Source organism: Orcinus orca, chromosome 8 (genome assembly GCF_937001465.1).
Source record: "Orcinus orca chromosome 8, mOrcOrc1.1, whole genome shotgun sequence".
Classification (NCBI taxonomy): Eukaryota; Metazoa; Chordata; class Mammalia; order Artiodactyla; family Delphinidae; genus Orcinus; species Orcinus orca.
This window is the reverse complement of record NC_064566.1, coordinates 105,990,655-106,008,761: the sequence shown is the minus strand read 5'-3', so window position 1 is coordinate 106,008,761 and position 18,107 is coordinate 105,990,655. Positions and strand designations below refer to the sequence as shown.

At 46.3% G+C, this 18,107-nt stretch overlaps 1 long non-coding RNA gene across 1 annotated transcript in view; it reads right to left on the bottom strand.

Moving 5' to 3' along the window:
* Positions 1–2,031: 2,031 nt before the first annotated feature.
* Positions 2,032–18,107, bottom strand: part of LOC125965292 (uncharacterized) — a 378,088-nt gene continuing 362,012 nt past the window's right edge. The window contains exon 5 of the long non-coding RNA XR_007479027.1: positions 2,032–17,147. This is a non-coding gene — a long non-coding RNA (uncharacterized LOC125965292). The remainder of the gene's footprint in view (positions 17,148–18,107) is intronic.

Here is an 18,107-nt window from a genome sequence, read left to right as displayed (position 1 = left end):
GAATTGAGAAACTCGTTATCTTGAGAAAGAAATCCTGCCACAGGCTGAGCTGTTGTCGTAGGGGCTGTGTGTGTGTATGGTGGAGGTACAAGTGACAGAAAACTCAGAAACAAGGAGTCTTACATCTCTTTTTCTTAAGTGAGGCCCGGGGGATACACAAGACCCCAACGTGCCCTCTCCTTAACCCAGCCCTGTGTGGTGGGAGAGCAATGGCTCAAAAAATGTCTGTGTGGTGTGTCTGGAAGGATGGGTTTGACAGGTACTCAGCGTTTTCTCTCATGTGTAACACGCGCAAAAACAGCCGAATTATCCCTATGCACCAAATAACAGCACTGAAGCATCAGCTCAAGTCACCTTGAACGGGAACAGAGAATGACTCAGCTTTAACTTAAAGATCAAGAACCAGAGGATATAAAGCTTTTCTCAGGGGAGGCAGGGTGGACAAAATGTGACTGAAGACCAGATGCCTCCTGCCAACGACATCTTGGTACCCATACCCCAGAAACCTGACCCCAAGCTGAGGAAAAGAGCCATGACGGTTGGGTCTGAGATTCAGCTTCTGCCATCTAGTGGAAAGGGTGGACATCAAATTCAGCGAGAGAGAAATGAGGAGAGTTTCACTTCTGGCTGATGGGTTTGGAACCCATTGCATTTGCAGCTTTCATTTGGCATCCGGAATACCTAAGGCACTCCTGCCAATCATCATGATAAGACAGGCAGCCTGCCAGGGGTTGGAGTCCCTAGGAAGTTGAGTATATGCGAGGGATGCAGCACATCTCCATACCCATCAACGCCACAGTATAAAAACAGGCAAGTAAACAATACACAGAAAGGAAACACTAAAAAAACAAACAAACATACGAGAAGAGTTTCAAGCCAACTAGTAAACAGAGGTATTCAAATTTAAACAGTAACGAGGTTCCCCACTCCACGCCCTGCAATAGATTGGCAATAGTTTTAAAATACTGATAATGTCAAGGGTTGCTGCGGGTGGAAGAGAAGAGCATTTCACACACCATTGGGCCATACGTGAAACATCAATCAACATTTTAAACGTGTTTTTCCTTTTGGTCAACAATTCTACCTTGAGGTTCTCTTTTCTGGAGAAACATGCACGGGCACAAGGAGCCGGCTACAAGTGCGCTGACTGCAGTTTTGTCTAATAATAGAAACAAGTACCACATAGACTGCCGTCGTAAGGAATATTTTAAGGTTCATTTTTGTTCTTCCCTTTCACAGAGTGCTATACAGTTGTTTACAAATGGGGTATCGCTAACATACTTATGTGTCTCTGAACACTATTATTACATGAAAAGAATCAAAGAGCAATGAGTGTAGTATTCCATTCATCGATCAAATATACGTGTCCGTGTCTATCTTGAGAGGGGAATGGAGGTGAGTCAGTGGGCAGACAGTGCTCGCCTCGGGGGTGGGGTGAAGGAGGAGTGAAGAGTAGCTTTCATATTGTACTTAGTATATTTTCATATTCTTTTATTTTAAAGACTTATTTATTTATTTACTTATTTTTGGCTGTGTTGGGTCTTCGTTGCTGTACGCGGGCTTTCTCTAGTTGCAGCGAGCAGGGGCTATACTTCATTGCGGTGCGCGGGCTTCTCATTGCGGTGGCTTCTCTTGTTGCGGAGCACAGGCTCTAGGCGCGCGGGCTTCAGTAGTTGTGGCGCGCGGGCTCAGTAGTTGTGGCTCACTGGCTTTAGAGCGCAGGCTCAGTAGTTGTGGCGCACGGGCTTTGTTGCTCCGCGGCATGAGGGATCTTCCCGGACCAGGGCTCGAACCCGTGTCTGCTGCATTGGCAGGTGGATTCTTAACCACCGTGCCACCAGGAAAGTCCCTCGTTTATTCTTTTGAAACGATGGTCATGAAATATTTGTATCATAAAAGTAATAAAAGAGCCAAGAAACTCTCATGGACAAAATTAGGCAGAAAATATTTTGCTTTTATTTGGGTTATTTTGAAAACCAGACACTGAGTTTTGTATTATTTAATGCCCTCAGCAGTTGCTCCAAGCTCCTGACTCATCAGCATGCCTTTCCCAGCCCTGAACACAGTGCGTGGAAGATGAAACCACCACTCTTATCCGTCCTCAGGGAGCCCTCTCCTGACTGCGGGGGAAGGCGGGGAGGCTGAGAGGCGGGGGCACGCGTCGGGGAGGGGAAGCCAAGAACCCAGAAGCTGTCTGGTGGTTCCCAGGAAGGTTGTGGGCCTGTTGAGCTTGAGAGGAAAGAGAAACAAACAAGCAAGAAGCAAGGCACCTGCCCGGAGCACTTGGGAACCACACGTGTCACTTTGCCTTAGGATTCTGTCCTCTGTCAGGAATTCTTACAAATACATCTGCATCCCCCTCTTCCAACTCAACTGCAAACTACTGAAGAACAGAGTTTCTCCTTTCATCTTCTGTCTCCCCAGTACGTGTGTCCACAACACGGCACTGCACACAATAAATTCACTAGCTGTGTGTGAATGGATTGGTCTACCCCAGTCTCGCCTCTGCTGTCTGAACCCTCCCAGCTTGTAAGCACCATGTAAGACAGTAGAAAGACAAGGTATTCCCCCACTGGAAACACCTGTCCTAAGGCCACACTGTAAAGGTAGACTGCCATTCTTAAGGATTTTGTGTGTCTGCTGCACTGAACTCATTTTGAGAAGCAGTTTTATATAAAGGATGTTTCTGCAAGGTGAGATGGTGCCTTTCTGATCTACAGTCCGGGAAAACCTCCTAAAGGAGCTTAGTTTGAGAGATGACAGGTGTCTGAGGGAGTTGGCATGCGCTGTGTGTAAAAGTTGCCTCACAGCCACTCTCTGAGGTGTGAATTGGGAATGACATGAGTTGGAAAAGGAGAGGAGACGGACAAAGAGACATTTTGCTGGCTTTTGCAAAAACAGAAAAGCTGGTGAAGGAACACAGAATAGGACAAAGAACGGAATCCAGGACACAGTGGCTGGCTCTGCTAGAAGATGTGAAACAGAGATGAGAAAATGCTGGAGAGAAGTGGTTGGTGGGTACCAGTGAAACACCAGGGAGATATTTTCGCCCTGGCATGGCGAGTCAGAATAATATGAGGCATATGACTGCGAGGCAAAGATGAGACACCCAGAGGATGACTGGGTCTTTGGAGCAATGCCTGGCACCAGCTCTGCACGTGAAGCATCCTGGGAACCTCACCCAAGCCCACACCCTGGCTGGTTGGCTAAAACTTTGGGTTTTATTGACAGCATTCCCTGCCTGAGAAACTCCCTGATTGTATTCCTGGCTGCTCTGGAAAAGCACCAGGCTCTTCCAGACCTTCTGTGCTATTCGGTAAATTGTTCTTATTCTAATCAGTGAAACCTGGTAGCCTGGGAAAAAAAGAACGCTTTTTACATGGGCCACCCATTGACAACTGTAAGTTCCAGGTAACAGGGAATTGCTTGAGTCTCCTAAATACTCTCTCAGATATAAAAACAGGCAGCATCCCCCAAATGCTCCTTTCTGCAAGAGCCTGCTCTCCAGTTTAAGCTCCTTGGGGGCAGGGATGTTTGGTGCTTGTTGCCGTGTTCCAGGGCCTAACACAGAGCCTGGAATGCAGTTCCTGTTTTTTGAATTGATCTCAACTTTATTCTGCTTCTTTCTTTATTCTGTTCCCCAAACTTAGAAGGGCCTTGTCCACAAAGGCTACCACTGAGAACCAGTCAGCCTGCAGGGACAATTCACACTGATCCCTTCGCTCATGGGTTCCCTATGACCGTTATTGCCCGAAGCAAACACCTGGGAATGTAATCTTTCCCCCATTATTTCATGTGAAGTCTTGCATTCCGTGATCACTATGTGACATACATCTTTCTGAGCCCATCTCCTCACCCAGAAAATGAAAAGAAAAATACACATCTCACGGGATTTTTGCTGAGATTAAAAGAAATAAGACATAAGAAAGAGCCTAGCAGAGTGCCTGGCCGAAGTATACTTTGGAAGTATACTATTTATTGGCTTCCCTCCCTGGACCAGGGCCCTAGTTCAGGGACCATCTTCAACCTATTCGAATCCCACAATGCCTTGCTCAGCACTCAGCACAAAGTAGAAGATTGATATAATTATGGAATTTCAGGTTTAAAAGGGACTTAAAGTTCACAGACCCCAATGACTTTCCTTTCAAAATTTTTATTGTGATCCACATTTTACATCAGGACACATTGTGTGTGTGAGTGTGTATGTGTGTATACCAAAAAGTTTTATTCTATTCTATTGCATTCTTTTTTAAAAATGCTGACCATGACCCAATAAATTGATTTTGTGACCCATAATGTGGCATGGCTTGCAGTTAGAAAACAGTTACCTAGATTCTAGATCAACCACCCGTGAGATGGAGAGACCCTCCCGACACTGTCCATCCCATAGGGACCGTCCAGCACCCATCTCCTTAGATAAGAAATACCCCATGCTGGATAGGCTGTCACTAACTATAAGGCACTAAATATAAAGTAACGCCGAGGCCACAGAAGCAGCTGTCAGAGGGCCCACGCTGCACCTCCGTGTGTGTGCACCCACCCGCCTGCGGGATGCCGGCCTCTGCTCTCATGGAGAAGCCGACGGTTTGGGCCTTTCAATTATGCATGCGTCTTATGCAAGGGTTCTGGCTAAATGAAGGGGCTGCAGCAGGAATATCCATGAATTCTTCATAAGTGCCAGCGAGGGAGCGCCTCCGTCTTCTCTCCGTGAGCCTTCCAGATGCATCGTCATCACTCGTCCCAGCTCACACACCCGTGCTCTGCTGGGAGGTGTGCGGATAATTAGGGAACATTCTTCACTGGCGATGCTTCCTGCTGGCTGAGAAATAAGAGCTGTCCCGTGTAGGTGGACTAGCGTTCGTTTCTCTAGAGAGAAAGGATCCCTGGGGAGATCTCGGAGGCAGAGGTGCCCATTTGCCCCCAGACCAGGAAAGGAGCAATATTTCCAGCAAAGATACACTGTAACCTGGACTAGTCTCTGAAACACCCCTGCAACCCTGCTAAGATGTGGAGGTTCAGAGTTCTACTGCTATTGTCAATTATTTTCATTTTTCTTCCTAGGGTTCCCTCATCTTATTCAGGGTAGAGAGGAACTAAGGATGCAGAGGTCTGTGCAGGACCGGGTCGCTCCCATTCTCGCAGCAAGAGCGTTGTCCTCTGGGCGGTTGAGGTTCAGGAACAGGTCCTTCTCTTTTTATTCCTTATCCAGTGAAGAGGCTGGGGTTGTGGCAGCTGGTAGAAGAGATTCATCTGAGGAGGACCAAAGACATCTTCCGAAGGGGACAGATGAGTTTGCTGGGGTTTCCACAACAAAATGCCATGGACCAGGCGGCTTGAACACCAGAAGTGTGTCTCCTCATGGTTCTGGAGGCTGGAAGTCGAAGGTCAAGGTGCGGCACTCAGTTTCTAATGAGAGCTCCCTCCTGGCCTGCAGACGGCTGCTTTCTTGCTTTGTCTCACGTGGCTTTCCCTCTGGGTGTGCACAGCCTGGAGTTTCGGGGTGGAGGGAGATCTGATGTCTCTTCCTCTTCTTATAAAGACACCAGTCTTGTTGGATGAGAGCCCCACCCTTATGACTTGATTCAACCTTAATTCGATATCTAATTAAGATACAGTCTATCTTCAGATACAGTCACATTGGGGCTTCCACTATGAATTTTGAGGGGACACAGTTCAGTCCATATTCTTCTTCAAGTCAGGGCCAAGAAATGCATCCCAGGTGTTTCTCTCACAAGTACCTGTTGACATCGCTAATAACTTATCTGAGACAGAAGAGACTTGTGAGGTTAGACCTTGAGCAGGACAGGATCTGGTTTCAGGAGAAGAAGCTCATGCAACTTAAAGTTCTGACAAATGTTAGTGTAAATATTGAGTAGGATTTTGACTGGACTCAATCATGGCAACCTGTGATTTAATTACTTATTTTAGTCAACATTTTAAATATTCTTCATGGACGCAATGGGAAGAACCTCTAACTTTGTACCTTCCTCGGACCCTAGAGCAGCTTAACACAGCCCCGTTAGAGACGTGCGGCCAGCAGGAGACAGCTCTGGAGCACGAGGATGAATTCATAGGTGCTTCACCTACATTTGGAGAGCTCACACTTTCTAGTATTTCTCTGCATGCTTCTTGGCTGGGCGAGCAGAGGAATGGGAGTCAGGACTCCAGGGACATTTCTGGACTCGTGTGTGATCCTCTTCTGATGGACTTCATCCACCTGCTCTCAGAACGGTGAGTGTCGTTAAAGTTGAAGATTTCAGAAGCAGCCACCTCACTTTCCAGAGATTCATTAGGACCCGTGCACAGTTCTAATGACCAGCTCACCCCAGTGTGGGAAGAAGTGATAAAGGAATGGGCTTTTGAAGGGAAGAGGTATCACTCAGCCAACTTACTTAAGTCTCAGCTTCTTAAGTCTCAACTCCAAAGCCATGTGCCAGCTACTCAGATGCTCCCTTTGCTTCGCAGAGCTCTCTCCCCCCTTCATCCTACCCTCACTCTCTCCCCACACTCAGCCCCACTTTCCTCCCCACACTTACTTTGCAGTATCTGTCTTCCAAGCAGGAACTCAGGGTCACTATGTCCAAGAGACCTGCCCCACTTTCCTCAGGCTTGGCTGGACACCTTCCCCTCTATTCCTACGTATCCTGAGCTTCTTTCCGTCACAGCACTTTCCACACTCCATTGTAATCATCAGTTTACTGATATCTCCCCCCAGGTCAACTGTGAACATTTGGGAATCGCAATTCATGTCTCATTTGTCCTTGTATATTATGTGCTTAACATAGTACTTGGTGGACTGTCAGTGTGTAATAAGTGCTCCATAAATGAATGAATTATATTTTTCCTCGATCCTGATATTCCCATAAGAGCTTGACCATAGCACGTCAACCCAATGGAGAAGTTCTAGGGTGTATGTGTGTGGGGGGGGTGTGTCTGGGCATGTTGCTATTATAGGGATGAGAGAAAGAACGGTCTTCTTCCTTGGCAGTAACTGAAGCAACAATGAAAAAAAAATTCTAAATAAAACCTGAAGAAATGTTGACCAACCATCCTGGTTTCCCTGGGACTGAGTGGTTTCCTGAGATGTGGGACTTTTTCTGCTAAAACCAAGGCTGTCCCAGGCAAACCAGGACGAAGGTCCTACCTGAAGGCCACCTGATTCTCCACCTACAGGGCTTCTGTGGTCATCACCCTCCTGGGTCTTTGGCTCTAGGACTCTCTGTAACTTAGCCGCTTGGACCAGGTTACATCTGATTCAGCTTTAGCAGATGAGGGGTGAACCATGCATTGCTAAGAATTTTCCAAGTCATAGAGATGCTTAAAATGGATGAGTCTCTGACATTTTTCCCACTCAAGTTCCCTTGCCCAGAGTCACCCCGTCCTTTCTTTGTAGTTCATTGATTGTTTTCTTCTTCTAGTGATAGGTCTTCCCTGAGTTTTAGAGATGAGAGAGCAGAGCAGCTGCCTGGACTTGGAGGTACACCCACTTGTTGGGAATGGAGAGCCACTCCACAGACTCTGTGCTGTCAGGTGAGGGAGGAATAAAATTCTCTTTTGTTTAAAACATTGTAATTCAGAATCACTTTATTATGGAGATTATCATCTACCCTAAATCATACATTAACCAAACATTACTTTCTATCTACAGAGCTCACGACTATTTACCTGTTGTAAAACTCAGAGATTTCCCCACCCCAGAGATCCACGGAAACCAGTAACACCAAAATCAACAATCACCACTACTGCCATTTAGTGAGCACTTACTTAGTGCCTGATGGGACCTCCATGACAGACCCTCAGATGCATAATCTCACTTTATCACCAGAGTAGTCCTCTGCGGTGAGTTTTATTTTCTCTATTTTACATATGAGAAAAAAAGAGCTGAAAGATGATGTAAGTAGTCCAGGTTATACACCCAATAATGGAAGATTCAGGATTTGAATCTTGACCAGTCTTTCAAACATAAACTATAGAGAATCCAAGTCATTTTTCCTAATATCTAATTCCTTAGACACCCAAAAAGTTAATCAGAGGTCAAATGGACCTCTCTTTTTCCCAGTCTCCTGCCAAAAGAAGCATCTTGACCTCAACATGACCCCTACATTACCCCTCAACATTACTCTCTGTAATGCCCTCTGGTCTCTTCCACCACCTTTTTTTTTTTTTTTTTTTTTGCGGTACGCGGGCCTCTCACTGTTGTGGCCTCTCCCGTTGCGGAGCACAGGCTCCGGACGCGCAGGCTCAGTGGCCATGGCTCACGGGCCCAGCCGCTCTGCGGCATGTGGGATCCTTCCGGACCGGGGCACGAACCCGTGTCCCCTGCATTGGCAGGCGGACTCTCAACCACTGCGCCACCAGGGAAGCCCCCATCACCTATTTTTTTACACTAACGCCAGAGCTGTGTTTGCAGATCAGGACCCGTTATTCACCTACAGAAAAACTTTTAACGGGAGCCCACTACCTCCTGCAGCGATTCTTTGAAGGTTGAGGATGAAGTTGGAGGGAATACTGAAATCATGTCTAGTATTAAAAACATTCCCCAGATGAATCAAATAGCTCTCATTTCTCCCATACCCTGCTCATACCTACATTCTAGGGGTGAACCTCTAGCCTAAAAAGAAAACCAAATAAGCAAATAAACAGCAAAATAGAATACAAACATTTATGGGACACTTGTTCTATGCAGGCAATATGCAGTATCATATGTTATCTGATTTATTCTCTTAAATATACTAGCTGCATTTGCATATCTTATTTCATTCGATCCTCATAAATGTTCCATGAGAAAGATGTTATTATTATCTCTAGTTTAAAAATGAGAAAACGGATACCTAGAGAGAATAATTCACATGGAGTCATGAACTAGTAAATTCCAGAGTCCAAAGTGAACCTGGAACCCTTTCCATAACAATCCCCCTAATATGGTACATAGGACCCTTCCACATCTCCTGTCTTACTTGGCTCATTTCACACAGGGCTCTCCCCCATAGCCCCATTCATCAGGATGAGCAACTCACTGGGCCTGGAATTCTCTGCTTCATTATCATAAGGGCTGTTTCCTCCTCCTCCCCTGTCCATCTGTCCCCTCCTGTCTTCATTCCTTTTCTCCATCCAGGCAAGACCCCAGGATCTAACACTTCAAGCAAAAGCACCTCCTGCTGCCAAGTTCCCAAAATGTCCTTGATCTTTTTCTTTCCATTATGCTGACCTTGAAAAACCTTCAACCCTGGATCCGCCTCCCCTCCTTCATGGGATCTGTGAAGAACCTTTGGAGAAAATCACAACTCACAAATTATCTCAGGTCTCCAACTTCCCCTGGGCTCTTAACATTGCCTGGTGCTCCTTCTATGCTTCCCCAAACGCCCTCGGCAGACGACCTTGCCTCCTGTTTCACTTGAAAAACTAGAAGTCATCATCCAACCATCCATTCATCTAACAAGTATTTACTGAGTCCCTCCGTGAGCAAGGGATACTTCTGGGTTCTAGGAATACAGCAGTGAATATAAGAGACAAAACCTTGCGGAGCTTACATTCCAGTGGGAAGTGAATGACAGCAAACAAATGAGCAAGTTCTCTACTGCACAGTATGTCCAATAGTGAAGTTGTCACAGAGAATAATAAAAAGGGGGCAGGGGAGGAACAAATGGCCATTTTTAAAAGATGGTAAAGAGGATCTTCACTGATAAGGTAATACCTGAGCAGAGACTCCAAAGGAACATCAACCTGAAATTGTCTCAAGCTCCTGTCCTTTGCCTACACAAGCATCTTTGTACCTACCTCCACCTGTGCTGCCCCTGCTGTCAGTCCTCAAGGTTCTGGACTGCATTTCCCTCCTCCTTCCTCCTCAGAGGCTTTCTTCCATCAGTTATATCTCCAGCCTCCCTTATTTGGGCCTTTACCTGAGCATCTCCACTTTCTGGATCATCCTTCTTCTTCCAACGTTTCTCTGCTCAGGACTCAGCTTAGATGCCCCTCTTCTCCCAGGCAGTCTTTGCTGACCATTGCTCTAGGCTGGCATTTGAACTTCCCTCATGTTTCCTTACTATGGTCTCTGCTTTACCCCTATTACCACTGTATTAGTTAGATTGCTCTAAGTGACACTGTGTAACAAGCAGCCCCAAGTCTCATTAGCTTAGAGCAAAACCAGAGAGACGTCTTTGTTGCTCGTGTTGCATGTCTACAGATAAGACCTGGCTGCTGAGTCTCTGCTTCAGGCTGTGGGTCAGGCTCAGATCTGCTCAGGGCAGCCTCTCTTTCAGGCCCTGCTTGGGGGACAGCCCCCTTTTGAGACATACTCTTCTCATGGCAGGTGACATAGGAACATAAGAGCCTGAATGGAGCATCCATAGGATGTAAAGTCCCTGACCAGACATGGTGTAGGCAACATACACTCACATTCAACTGGCCAGAGCCCCTGCACGGCCAAGCCTATCATCAGGACGCAGGGGAGGAATGATCACATGTAATAATCCTCCCACAGAGGAGCAAACGCATCATTGTAAACAACAGTAAACCAAACACAAGCGCTCCCCCTCAAATGCCTTTTCATTGGTCTGTTTCCCCAGTAAAACGTGAGCTCCTTTAAGTCCAAAATGATTTTGCACCATTTTCTTCTCAGTGCTTTTCACAACCCCTGGCATGTTGTAGGAGCTCAATATTAGTGGATCAAGTAAATACAGACTCACGTGTCGCTTTTTAGATGTTCTCCTGATGTTGCAGGCTAAGAGAGTCACTTCTTTCTTTGCACTTTTCGCAGAACAGTCACTTAAGTCTACTCCAGCTCTTTCGACATATTATACATTTATTATTATTGTGTGTGAATTTCCTTCTTCTGGACTAGAACAGACAATGGCATCTTGAGCACTAGCCCCATCTCTGGAAGAGAGACATTCAATAAATGTTTGAATAATTTCATCAAATCATTCCCTCTGTTTAAATCAGCATGTGTTCACTGATTATTTACTAGGTGCCAGGTATTCTCATTCTAACAGTTGGGGTTAGAAGCTCGAAAGTCTCAAAGGCCGGTGACGTCAAGAGAGAGAGAAGCAAGAGCTGAGCGGTCCCTGGGGTCCTGCCTTGACGAGCTCCGCTTGCTTCCCCGCAGGCCGACTCAGGGCCACTCCACGCGTCCGGGCTCTTCCCCACCCAGCCCGCCTGTGCCTCTCGCCCCCTTCGAGTGGCTGTGATCTAACCTTCCCGTCCAGTCTATTGCTCTGCACTGCTCAGCTCACCAGGCATATTTGTGTTGACTGCGCGATTAGTGCTGAGTACACCGAACAAGGTAATGACAAGCAGCAGAGACTAGGAGATGACGCCCTGCTCTGTACATCACTTAACCCCTCTTTCTCTCTCTGAAGCACAGCTGCATGACACATTCAAGCCTGAACTTCCAAGAAGGAATCTAGGAATCTAGGAAGTGGAATGCAGCCCAAGGGGCATTGCAGAGGCAAACCTAGTCACTGGCAGGACCAATGATTTGGAGTAAAGAGCGTTGTCTTCCATGGAAATGTAGCCAATAAGGAATTCATTGTGAACAATCTGATATGAGCTTCCAGACACTGAGTATGAGGGAGACAGAGGCTGGATCCTGAGCAGACTGGTGTTGAATTCAGGGAAAAGTAGGCATTTGGAAGAACATAAACAGGAAGAAGGAAAAATGGTGAGCAGTGCCGGGTTACACCTTCCCATCATGCATCTGAGTCAGACAGTATCTACCAAGTAGATGAAAAGATCCTCCTGTGATAACACCATGAGGCAGGGTTTCCAAGGACCCAGGCTACTGCTGCCCTCCCTACCTGGATGAAAAGTTTATAATCCCCACCCCCGCCAAACAACTAATACTATCTCTTCACAGAATGGCACCCTACCCTACCATCTTTTTTTATATCTGTATAAAAAAAGCAGATGAAAACTTCCCCCTTCCTATTTTTCCCCTAACCAGTCCTCCTATTTATATCATGCATAAGTCGCTGCTGGTGCAAAGGAACACCCGTACGCACACATTCATTCGTTCATTTGTTACTTCATTTCACAAATAACTGAGACATCTTAGCTACCAGGCACCGCCTGTACATCTTTGAATAAAATAAACCATCTCTGCTATTGTAAAACTCATAATCTAGTGGGAGAGAGAAATATTACATAAGTAAACAAATATACAGATTGTGATAAGAGTTATGAATACTTCTTTCTTCATTTACAGCAGGAGTCTTTCTGACTTGAAGGGCTTCAGGGGAATTACAGGTAGAACTCCTGAATTCCTTAATGTTATATGCAAAGTATCCTGTGTATGTGGATAGATTTTTTTTTCTCTGAGAAGTATCCACGGCTTTCATCAAAATCTCAGAGAGGTCTACGATCTTATAAAGTTTAACAACTGATATGTTCCAGCCACAGCAAACCGGATTTTCTTTTCTTCCATTGGCACCCTCCAGAATTGACTAAATTTGTTTGTGTTTATAGCTGGTACTAAAGCAGCCATGTCGGAAAGCAGAGATGTCACCTCCTGCACAGGCTCGTGGGCAGGTGAGCGAGACCTGTACCTGGAGAGAGTCCAGCCAAGATGTTTGCCTCGGGTTCCTTTGGGGAATGGGAAATAATTGATGTTCACGTTCTTTTCCATAGGTTTCTGTACTTTCCATATTGTTTGCAGTAAATGATGCTTTTATCATCAGGAAAGCTAAGACATTAAAGCTGTTCTTATTTTGGGAGATATTATATATTTTACTACTTGTACACATCCCTTGTTAACTAACGCCTACAAATGTATTACACACAAAATGGACTGGTACTGTGGTTAGATCACATCTTTCTCTTAGTTAGCCCAGGGCCGGGGATAGATTGGGAAGTCTGTCTGCTCAGCCATGATGGTGGTGATGGCAGCGTGCGTCTCACTGGAAGGCTAGGATCCTGGGCACTTACACATCTGTCAGCCCTGACCTTGGCCTCCACCATGTGCAGTTTCCAAGTCACCGAGGAGCCCATGCAGGCACAAGGAAGGAGTATTTAAGACAACCCTTCCAAGGTCAGGAATCATGAGTGCGAAGACAGTCCAGGATTTAGTCAAAGGATGAATTCAAGTCCAGGTTCTTCAAATGTCTAGACATCTGATCATTTGATCTTGGGCAAGACACTTCTCTGATCTGTGCCTCAACTTACCTATGAAAAGGAAAAGGAGGCGTCGTATCGTCCCTGTACATCTCAGGGTGTGATTGTGAGGCATAAACAAGCCAATCAGAACCAAGATCTCATAAAGATCCGAGAAGAAAGTATGTAATACATACAACCCAGTGACAATCAGAGACATCATTTTGCAACTAATGTCACAATGTCTGAGAATACAGTACATACTGAGATACATAATCTTCATCGACATGAATGACAACAGAGATACAGACACGGCTCCAGAGGAAGCGCTCATAGACTGTTCTTAAACAAACCAGGGCACGCTGGGGAAGAAAGCATCGTTAACACTCAGCCAGGAGCTAAGCTTCCCAACAGTATATGTTCAGCCCATGGACCCAGCCCATCCACCTCGTTTGAAAACGTTTATACTCAGAAAATGTCCACCTGTCACATCCCGTTGCCCAGGAGAGGAGAAAAGGATAAAGAAGGCATGAGCATGTGGTAGGTAGGCTTTAAGGGTGGGGAGGGGGTCTAGGCAATGACAGCTCATCTGTCGCAGATTTTGGTCTGTGAGCTCTCCCACATGACAGAGCCATGCGGTGATTGTTGCTTTATTTATAGAGCATTTTCCCCCCTCATTTAGACATACAGTCTACTAAGACACCCGGGCACAGATAAATAATAACTAACAGTTCTGCCTGGACATTGCTCTCAAAGGTTTTTTTTTTTTTTGCACCCACCCTGAAATCCAAAGTGGAAGGAGGACCTCAGGGGTAAACGAAAGTTCTTGCTGCAAGAACAAGGTGAGGGGATGAAAATGGACAGTGAAAGCCCTGATCTCTGACCCAGGGCATGAGAGTGAGTCTGACAATGTCAGTAAATAGGAGAAAGTGTCTTTCCATTTTCACATTTGATGACTTTATTTATCAAGAAATGAGTGTGAAATGAGGAACCTGGCCCTGGATTGTGTCCAGGTCAGGGTCCAGTCTCACCCTGCCTCTGTGCCACAGTGGGCTGAGCACTTAACCTCTCTGGTCTACAGCTTAGTTCTCAAGTAACTGTGAGATTCAGACTAGCTCAGCACTTCCCAAGTTGTGTTCAACAGAACATTAGTTCTACAGGATGTTAACAAGCATTAATGTGAAGGGGAAAATGCAGGGCTCTGTGGTCAATTAAGTTTGGAGAATGTTGGTTCAAACAAAGTTGAACAGGTTTCTTTACCGCAAGGATTCTCAGAGTTTTCAATATGCTAACGTGAGTTCTGAATCTCCAAAAATTGAGCATAAATAGGAGAAACTTCCCTCCCTTATTTGGCCACAGAATTGGGACGGGGGTTGTGTTTTGGTTTTGTTCTATTTTTGCTTTGTTATGCTTTGGTTTGCATCGACAAGGATCTGGAGATAATTTGGAAACACGAGACCAGATAAACTTTAAGGTCCCTTCTAACCCCCCAAAGTATGAAATTCTACAAAAGACCATTAAATGGCTGTTGTGCTATTTTACAACTGGGGATGGGCTAGAGGAACCAGCCTTATGCTGGTGACAGCTAAGAGTGTAACGTCACGTGTATATTTTCTCATTCAATTTTCATAATAACCCAGCAAGTCACATACCATCAATCTAATCTTACAAGGGAGGATATTGAAACTTTGAGAGATTAAGCAAATTTCTCAAGATAATGCAGCTAAGCAGGTATGGTTCCCCTGGTCAAACACAGGGATGTACGGATGCAATTTTAAGTAAGAAGACATTTGAGAACAAAATTTAAGGACGTCAGATGGAAACTTGAAGGAACTAGCCATGCACATATACATCTAGGCAGAGGGAATAGACACTGCAGAAGCCCAAAGATGGGACTGCACCTGGCTTGTCTGAGGAACAGGAAGCAGGAAGCTCAATGGCTCAGGAATGGAGTGAGCAAAGGAACAGAAAGTAGGACACACGGGACCAGAGACATAATGGGGCATGGGGTCATGTGGCACCTTGCCGTCATCACGGGAGCTCTGGCTTTGTTTGACTCAAGGAAATAGAGGGCAGGAAGGTGACACCTTCCAGCTTAGGTCTTAAAAAGATGGCTCAGTCTGCTGGGCTGAGAACAGATCCTAGGGGTGTGTGCTGGTCCTTCGTGTATCCACAGAGTATGTCTGCTTCTCCTGGGACACGGCTGGATTGTACCCTCCTGTGACTGGCTTGGCCAGTGAGGTGTAACCAGATGTCACACGTTTCACTTCCGGGGATCCTTCCAGGGCCTCTGGGCAGTTCTGCCAGCACCACGTGATGGCAATGGTGGCTGCTCATCTGTCTGGGTGGGCAAGAGGTGAACAGAGTCCCTCCACCAACTAACCTATTTCAACCGTGAGAGTGAGTGTTCTCGTAACTTTGCTGGTTAAGTGACTGACAGATTGATAATTATTTCTGCTCCACAGGTAGCCTATTCTTACTGATGTAGGGGCCTAGGTAGAAGCTGGAGAACAACCAGGAGGCCCCTGCGATGAGCCAGGTGAGACACCGCTGACTCAGTGAAGGTATTGGTAGCAGAGCTGAAGGAAGTGCTTGGATTTCAGGTATAATTTGAAGGTGGAGCCGATCGGATTTCCTGATGGATCAAGTGTGGAGCGTTGACAGAGTGCGCAGTCAGCACTGATTCCAACGGGCCTGAACAATTAGAAAGACAGAATTGCCATCAGAGGATGAGGAAGACTGGGTAAAACAGGTTTGGAGGACAGACGGTTTACTGCAGGCTTTTTTTTTTATGTTTCGATTTCTATTTTATCCTTCTGAAATGTGTTTCATAGGTTCTGGTTATCTGCTGAAATTTTTGAGTTTGTCTTTTATCTCCTTGAATATAGCTGGGAAAGTCATAAAAGGTTCTTAGCGAGAGGATGAGAGAATCCTTCACAAAGTTCGATGTGAAGGGAGAGTGTTTTGTTTTGTCTTCCTCGGCTTTTGGGGAAGTGAGAAAACGAAAGGGCCGCGGAAGACGGCACCATCTTATGCGACTCCTTTTTCGAGCCAGTGCCCCAAACAAACCATTTGGAGCTCGCTGATTTTAGTTTGCTCTTTACTGTTTTCCACCTTGATTGAGTCCTCTGGCTCTGAAGAGCAGATCGATTCCGACACTTCTAATTTTCTGCCTGCCTGGTGACGCTCACTCTGATGTTTGTTTCCCTGTCTTCAGACGGTCCTCGGTCTCCTTCTCCTGAGCCCGCTACAACCGCACCCTCCCAGGGAGGACGCTTCTGCCAACTCCAAATTCCTCGGCCCTTAGGTGGTTTGCTTTGTGAGATTCTGCTTCTCTAACTACAAAGCCGGCCTTCCCGAAGCCCTTTCTAAGGCAGAGGCTGCAAACTGGCAGATTCCAGGCCAAAGCCCTCTCCCAGTTTCCTGCTGTTTTGTTTGATCCATACATGACAACAAACAATTGGGTGGGACAATATTTTGAAACAAGATTTCTTCTTAAAAATCAGAAGTGTTGGCGGTACTGAGAGCTTCCTTCCAAATCTCGGGCAGTAACAGCCTGTTAGAACTGAGCAGCTGCTGCTTTTTGAAATGTGGCGGGGATTCCCTGTGCACCGCCATTCCCCTTGGATAGAAAAATCATTTATGGTCCCTGCCCAGCTCCTGCAAGTCTTTGTGCTTCTGCTCTCTGCTTTCAAGAGCACAGAGGTCTTCCATATACATTATTGTATTTATCCTTGCCACCTTATGGGGTCAATATTTTATAGATCGGAATCTGTCCTTCTCAGAGCTGAACTAGTTGCCCTTTTTTGTGAGTGCATTTAAGGATACGTAAGTGTTTCTGTTTGGATTCTCTGAAGGCCAGGAGCAAATATTCTGCCGCCTCTATGGGCACAGAAAACAACCTGGACTCCACTCAGGCACGGCCTTCCCAGGAGGTGTCTGATGAGGGGCACAGGTGACTAGTCGTGAAGAGCAGTGTGGGCTCTGGTCCACCTGCCTCAGGGGTTCACACCATCTCCTTGAGCGTGTTACTTAGGCACACCAGGACTTGGTGGTCTCATCTGTAAAACAAATACAGAAAATAGTATTTATCATCTTCTCAGTGTTCCTTCCTGTGTTATATAAACTGGAAGACAGTAAATGACAAGGAATGAGACTGGAGAGGTGGGCTAAGGCCAGGGCTTGGAGAGCTTTCACTGCATGGAAAGATCTTTTTTTTTTTTTTTTTTGCGGTACACAGGCCTCTCACTGTTGCGGCCTCTCCCGTTGCGGAGCACAGGCTCCGGACGCGCAGGCTCAGCGGCCATGGCTCACGGGCCCAGCCGCTCCGTGGCATGTGGGATCTTCCCGGACCGGGACACGAACCCGTGTCCCTGCATCGGCAGGCAGACTCTCAACCACTGCGCCACCAGGGAAGCGCTAGAAAGATCTTTTTATTCTATAATCCAGTGACTTTCAAACTGGATGTCCTGGAGCCCCTAAGGCTCTGCAGACTTCGCCCTCCTTCAGGGACGGTCAGGTGGCAAACAAGTAAGTAGTCCGGACCCCAGACTCCCAACTACAATGTTGAAGGATGTGAGGGACCACTGAAGGGTTTTAAGTGGAAACCAAGCTGCGGGATTCTGAATGGACAGAGGTTGCTCTGTATGGAGGATGGATTTCAGGGGACAAACCTTGACAGACAGGAATGCATGTTTAGTAAGGTGAGAAGAAGGGAAGGCTTATGATCCACTTAGCAGGTAAAAATGATGACTAATTGCCTGAGTGACCAGAGCATCCAGGAGGGGGAAGAATCAAGGCTGGCTTTGATGTTTTTGGCTCCACTGATGGTTATAGGGAATGGGGAGGGGTCATTTGAGGGGGATAAACAACTTTAGAAAATGGCAATGAACGTGAAGGTTGTGATGTACTCTTGGGACATCTAGGTTGAGGTATGGATTAAGAAATTAAAGGAGATATGAAGCTGTCACAGCAAGGACATCCCTCCACTTAGCCACTTAAGAGCTTGGGTGAGGTTGGGA